Genomic DNA, 7241 nt, shown 5'->3' on the forward strand with positions numbered 1-7241 from the left:
CTTAGAGTATGAGCTTTCCAAATGATCAGTCCTTTCAGGGGAGCCCAGGTCATTTATTTATAAATCCCATCATTGGATGGTTTGGTAGTTGGGTTTCCCCAGCATACCTGACCTAAGTTAGAAATATAGATATCAAGTGTACGGATTCCACATTTGGACCATTGGGGGGTATTTCCCAATTTCCCATCAATTTCTTGATAGTTGCTGGTTGAAAATACTTCTAATTTGCCGGGAGATTCGGCTTTCTATGGTGACATCACCATGGGGTAAACTGGCTAATGGACCAATAACAAAGAGTTCCAAATCTCTCTGCCAATTACAGCTAGTTTATAGTTGCCCCCTCCCGACTCAGACCACTCCCAGACATTCCTAGCAATATTCTTGCTTGAGAAATAGTTTTTTTGCTATAAAGCTAATTTTGCCAATTTGAATGGAAATCTATTACAGTAAGGCACTTAATTGTTACCTAGAAATGATTTGATATTGACATAAAAAACGGTGTTGTGTATTCATGGAGGCTAAGGGAAGCCAGGCTTCCCCCCCAAATTGTCCTATAATGTTTTTTTAAAGATAAAATAATGTATCTTTTGTCTCTCTGTGTTTCATAATTGTCCTTCAATTCGCAAGTGGCTGAAAGTATCTCACCGGAGAAAGCATCTGAGCAAGTGAAACAGTGCCCCTCTGTCTCTGTGTAGCCTTCTATCTGATGCTGTCAGGTCAAAAAGTGTATGACATTGTTGCCGCCCATTGCATTGAATGCAAAGGAAGCCAGGGAGCATTTGGCCTCCCTTGATAAAAAGTATAAAATAATAGCCAATCAGCGTTGAGCTAAACTGAATGAGCTCAACTGTGATTGGGCCTGGCGCACCAAAAATAAATGTTAAGGGAAGCCAGTTTGGATTTGGTTTCACACCAATCACATCACATCGAGAGTGAAACATAATTGACAGAAAAACTTGAATTGTTGCATCTCGTGTTGTTGTCCTCCGGTGGCTAGCAAGCTAGCTAAAATTGTCCCTTTCCTAAATTAGCCATGGATGGAGATAGGGATTTGGACTTGTGGTTTTACTTAATTTTCCGTACAGGGCAATGATTATAATGACGATTCTGATCCAACCAAAAATTCATACATTGTGCCCCTGGCCTGAGAGGATGGAAGTTCAAAATGTAGTTTGACATAGCATGCTAATGTTAACTAGCTGGCTCATCTTTGCCTATGCATGGAAGTTAGGCTTGCGAGCATGCATTTTAGCCAGGTGGCCTAGGACAGCAAAAACTAAAAGTGTGTACTGTATAACAGAGTCATAGACCGTTTTGTCAACATGAAAGAGAGGAGGATGGCATTAGCGTTTCTATACAAGTAGGGTGAGTCAAAATGTTTTTTTTCTACTAGCACGAATGTAAGCACACACACACACAGAAATCAGAACCATGGACAACCACATCATATTTAGCTTATGTTGATTGGATTTAAATCGTTTTTGGTATATTTCAGTTGTCACTGCATTAGACTAAGCAGAAGTGATTTGATAATGTTGAAGTTGAAGTAGTGATGGAATAGTGGAGGCAGTTCCTGTTTTCTCTGTGACTTGTGGTAACTCTCTGTGGTTCTAAATCAATAGTTGTTTAGTAGCCCGAAAATAAACATTAACCTGCAGGTCATGCTGCAGGTCATGTAACAGTTTGTTACCTGCAATATGCTTTGTGGACTTGAATGGACAGAGGTTGCTCTCTGGTTTTGTGATGAAACAAACGTGTGGTTGAATTTATCCTGCCACTGTGTCATCTTATTGTCTCAGCCTTTGTTGTAATATGGCATTTTCTTCTGGCTTGGCTTCCACAGTTATTTTACCCACGCAGCGCTACTGATAAAAACAAGTGCATTGGGACTTTAAGGGATCTATCAGTATAGGCCACCTCTTTCAGAGGAATAGGAAGAATCATGTCTAAACCAATTTAGGATGTGGTGAAATGCTAGTTCCTGGAAAAATCATTTAAAGTTTGGTAGGTATAGTCCTCCTATGTCTTTCCCTCTTTGTAAATGTGTTCATTTGATCCGGGATCGCTTACCTTGTTATATACATTTTGAAACCGCACTATGAGTTTTATCTCAATAGCCAGAAGGGGAAGCATTGAACTACAGAAATTCAGCCTTGGCAGTATATTCATGTTGACAATAGATACTCTGCAGGTTAAAGCACCTGGGATGCTAGTCCATCTACTGAGGTCAGGTTGAATCGATTTGAAAATTCTGTAAACGTTTTTTTTGTCAGTGGTTTTATCTAAGAAAGGAAAGATAACTAATCCCAAATATTTTAAATGGGAAATGATTGGGATTCCATAAGTAGAGATGGAGTCCTCCATCGGGGTATTGAGAGACAGTAGGTCTGATTTGGTTAGATTAATTACAGTGGGGCAAAAAAGTATTTAGTCAGCCACCAATTGTGCAAGTTCTCCCACTTAAAAAGATGAGAGAGGCCTGTAATTTTAATCATAGGTACACTTCAACTATGACAGACAAAATTAAGAAAAAAATCCAGAAAATCACATTGTAGGAGTTTTAATGAATTTATTTGCAAATTATGGTGGAAAATAAGTATTTGGTCAATATCAAAAGTTTATCTCAATAATTTGTTATATACCCTTTGTTGGCAATGACAGAGGTCAAACGTTTTCTGTAAGTCTTCACAAGGTTTTCACACACTGTTGCTGGTATTTTGGCCCATTCCTCCATGCAGATCTCCTCTAGAGCAGTGGTGTTTTGGGGCTGTTTCTGGGCAACACGGACTTTCAACTCCCTCCAAAGATTTTCTATGGGGTTGAGATCTGGAGACTGGCTAGGCCACTCCAGGACCTTGAAATGCTTCATACGAAGCCACTCCTTCGCTGCCCGGGCGGTGTGTTTGGGATCATTGTCATGCTGAAAGACCAAGCCACGTTTCATCTTCAATGCCCTTGCTGATGGAAGGAGGTTTTCACTCAAAATCTCACGATACATGGCCCCATTCATTCTTTCCTTTACACGGATCAGTCGTCCTGGTCCCTTTGCAGAAAAACAGCCCCAAAGCATGATGTTTCCACCCCCATGCTTCACAGTAGGTATGGTGTTCTTTGGATGCATCTCAGCATTCTTTGTCCTCCAAACACGATGAGTTTAGTTTTTACCAAAAAGTTATATTTTGGTTTCATCTGACCATATGACATTCTCCCAATCTTCTTCTGGATCATCCAAATGCTCTCTAGCAAACTTCAGATGGGCCTGTACATGTACTGGCTTAAGCAGGGGGACACGTCTGGCACTGCAGGATTTGAGTCCCTGGCAGTGTAGTGTGTTACTGATGGTAGGCTTTGTTACTTTGGTCCCAGCTCTCTGCAGGTCATTCACTAGGTCTAGGTCACTAGGTCACTAAGAAGAAGTTACAGGTCTGTGAGAGCCAGAAATCTTGCTTGTTTGTAGGTGACCAAATACTTATTTTCCACCATAATTTGCAAATAAATTCATTAAAAATCCTACAATGTGATTATCTGGATTTTCTTTCTCATTTTGTCTGTCATAGTTGAAGTGTACCTATGACGAAAATTACAGGCTTCTCTCATCTTTTTAAGTGGGAGAACTTGCACAATTGGTGGCTGACAAAATACTTTTTTGCCCCACTGAAGCTGAATTTATCTATGATCTTCAATGCGTTTCAGAGCAATTGAAATACATTGTCTAGATACAGTAAAATATCATCTGTGTATAATAAGATTTGAGGGAAATTGATGTTACTGCATTCGATTGAAGAATTTCTTGAGCCAGGGGTTCCATGGATAATAAAAATGACAAAGGACAAATCGGATCGCCTTGCCTGCTGCTTCTAGTGATTATGAACGGAACTGAGCAGATATTGCCTGTTATAACTATGGTTGAGGGATTGGCATATATAGTATTTTAATCATATGAATAAAATTGGAGCCAATTCCCATGTTCCAAGACATACCAGAGATATGACCATTTTACTCTATTAAAAGCTTTCTCTGCATCGAGAGATAAAACAGCCCAAGGATCTGTTGTTTCTGACTAAGCATTTAAGATATGTAATAGTCAACGGAGGTTGTTTTTTGACAAAGCCGCTTTGATCCGTGTGGACCAATTTGACTAGGTAAGTGTCAATGCGGGATTACATTTTTGGAAAAGTTTAATATCTGTGTTATTTGCGTTTATGAAAGATAGCGGGTGATAGTGAGGACACTGGGCGGCATCCTTACCTTTTTTAATATTAGTGCTGCATTCACATCCCCATTGAACCTTTGTGAACGGCTGTGTTAATCATTTTGAGCAATATTGGACCTAATTGATTCACAAATGTCAAATAGACCTCAGGAGGAATACCGTCCAATCCTAATGATTTTATTTATGTTACCCAATGCCCGTTTGAGTTAATTGAGAGAGATTTGGGCTCCCAGTGAGGCAGCTTCATCTGTAGAGAGAAGAGTTCTTCGTTATTTTAGAAAGGACTTAGTCTGGCTTGGTGTGGATTTACAATCAGAGGTGTACAGTTCTTAATAGAAGAGGGAGAATCTTTCATTTGGGTTCTGTAATTCCACTGTTTCAGATTCAATAGTGGCTATATCAGCTAATTGATCATTACTGCTTAGCTTGTTGGCCAGTAAACAACTGGGACGATTACCATGGAAGTAATGTATCGCAAATTCTTCTCTCTGTCTTATCAATAAATTAAGTTCTATCTTGACTTTGGAAAGACTATTAGCTAAAAAAAAGTGTTTATTGAGACCGCTCTAAGGCAGTTAACAACATTTCTAATTCTGAAATATTTTCTACCTGTGATTTATTCAACCCAGATGCGAATGCAGTTGCATTATTTTTATGAAAACCTTTGGTGGCATCCGATAGAAGTCATCAACTGAATTTTTATTGATCATTAAGAATTCATTTAGTTAAATTTCTAATTTATCACAGAATGTAGGATTGTGTAGTAATGAAACATTAAAACACCATCTTATAGCTCTTTTGGGAGATTCTGACATTTGTAGTTGCCAGTAGTAAGCATGGTGATCAGACAATCTCATATGTCTATTTTCTCTTTTCTTAATTTTAAGAAGGTAGAGGTGTAGATAATAATATAACATCTATTGGGAAGAATGTTTTATGCCTGTTTGAATAGAAAGTGTATGCTTTTTTGATTATGTGCTTGCCAGGCATCAATGAGGTTGTAATCAGAGAGCATGTGTTGGAGAGCATGTGGTGGATTGTCGTTGGTCCTTACCTTCTCATTCACTTCATCTCTCTCCCTCTCTTTTTACCACTCTGTCACTTTCTGCCTCTCACGTTATCTTCCGTTTGTTTTTCTTCTCCTCTTCTTTCACACCTCTGCCTTTATTCACATTCCAGTTTCCTTCTTGACCAGAAGCAAGTTTGATCCGCACGTCCCTTAAATATGCACATCTTTTGATTAAAAAGGTTCCACCCTGAGATCTCAGTGAGGCCCTAGAGCGGCGCGACACCCTTTTCCTTCCCCAACTCCTAAGCACCCAAACATAAACCCTTCATCTTTACGCTACAGCAAGGTGGTGGAACGCATGCTTTAGTACTCTTTAGTCTTTCCCTCCTTCTTTATATCTCTCCCCTCAATTTCTCTCTGTCTCTCTCTGACGTGGCGGCTGTGTATGTACTCCTGTCTTTATCTGGCTTTGCGCTTTATTCTGCTCTCTACTTCTTGCCATGACGAGAGAGGTGGAGTGACAAAAGCCAAGGTAACCAGAAACAATGTGTAGACACACGCACACACACACACACACACACACACACACATATACAGTGAGCGTCGGGTAACCAGAGCCCACCCTGTGCCTCTGTGGCAGTGGCCCGAGTGCAGCTCTCCTTACCTGCCTGGCCAGTGTATGGTTACACACCATCTCTGATTCCAAGTTCTGTCGGTCAGCTTTAATGGAACACGTGTGTGAGAGAAGGAAACAGAGAGATAGAGAGAAGGAGAGAAAAAAAAGGAGGGAGAGAAAGGGAAGAGGGGATGAATTTCAAATAAATGTGAATTTCAAAGAGAGGGAGGAAAGGGGAAAAGTTGACAGAGAGAAAGAAAGAAAGAAGGGGGAGAGTGGAAAGAGAGAGCAACATAATGTGTCTTGTTCCTATTTTAGTGAGAGCACTAATCATCACGTCATCTTTTCTCCTCTGGTGTACCAACAAAGAGTTGTTGATCAAAGTAGGGCCTGTGTGTGTTAAAGCGTATTTGGATAGTAAACAGACGTGTCCATTCCTTAACCCTTCTAATCCTTCTCCCAGTGATCCCATAACCCCTGTAACCCCTCCCCCTGACGAGTTACACACACACACACACACACACACACACACACACACACACACACACACACACACACACACACACACACACACACACACACACACATACACATACACACACACACATACACACACACACACATATACACACACACACATACACACACACACACACATGCACACACACACACACACACACACATACACACACACACACACACACACACACACACAGTTGAAGTCGGAGGTTTACATACACTTAGGTTGGAGTCATTAAAACTAGTTTTTCAACCACTCCACAAATTACTTGTTAACAAACTATAGTTTTGGCAAGTCGGTTAGGACATCTACTTTGTGCAAGACACAAGTCATTTTTCCAACAATTGTTTCCTGACAGATTATTTAACTGTATCACAATTCCAGTGGGTCAGAAGTTTACATACATTAAGTTGACTGTGCCTTTAAACAGCTTGGAAAATTCCAGAAAATTATGTCATGGCTTTAGAAGCTTCTGATAGGCTAATTAACATAATTTGAGTCAATTGAAGGTGTACCTGTGGAAGTATTTCAAGGCCTACCTTCAAACGCAGTGCCTCTTTGCTTGACATCATGGGAAAATCCAAAGACCTCAGAAAAACAATTGTAGACCTCCACATGTCTGGTTCATCCTTAGGAGCAATTTCCAAACGCCTGAAGGCACCACGTTCATCTGTACAAACAATAGTACGCAAGTATAAACACCATGGGACCACGCAGCCGTCATACCGCTCAGGAAGGAGATGCGTTCTGTCTCCTAGAGATGAACGTTCTTTGGTGCGAAATGTGCAAATCAATCCCAGAACAACAGCAAAGGACCTTGTGAAGATGCTGGAGGAAACAGGTACCAAAGTATCTATATCCACAGTAAAACGAGTCCTATATA

The sequence above is a fragment of the Oncorhynchus clarkii genome, chromosome 20, assembly GCF_045791955.1.
Source record: "Oncorhynchus clarkii lewisi isolate Uvic-CL-2024 chromosome 20, UVic_Ocla_1.0, whole genome shotgun sequence".
Classification (NCBI taxonomy): domain Eukaryota; kingdom Metazoa; phylum Chordata; class Actinopteri; order Salmoniformes; family Salmonidae; genus Oncorhynchus; species Oncorhynchus clarkii.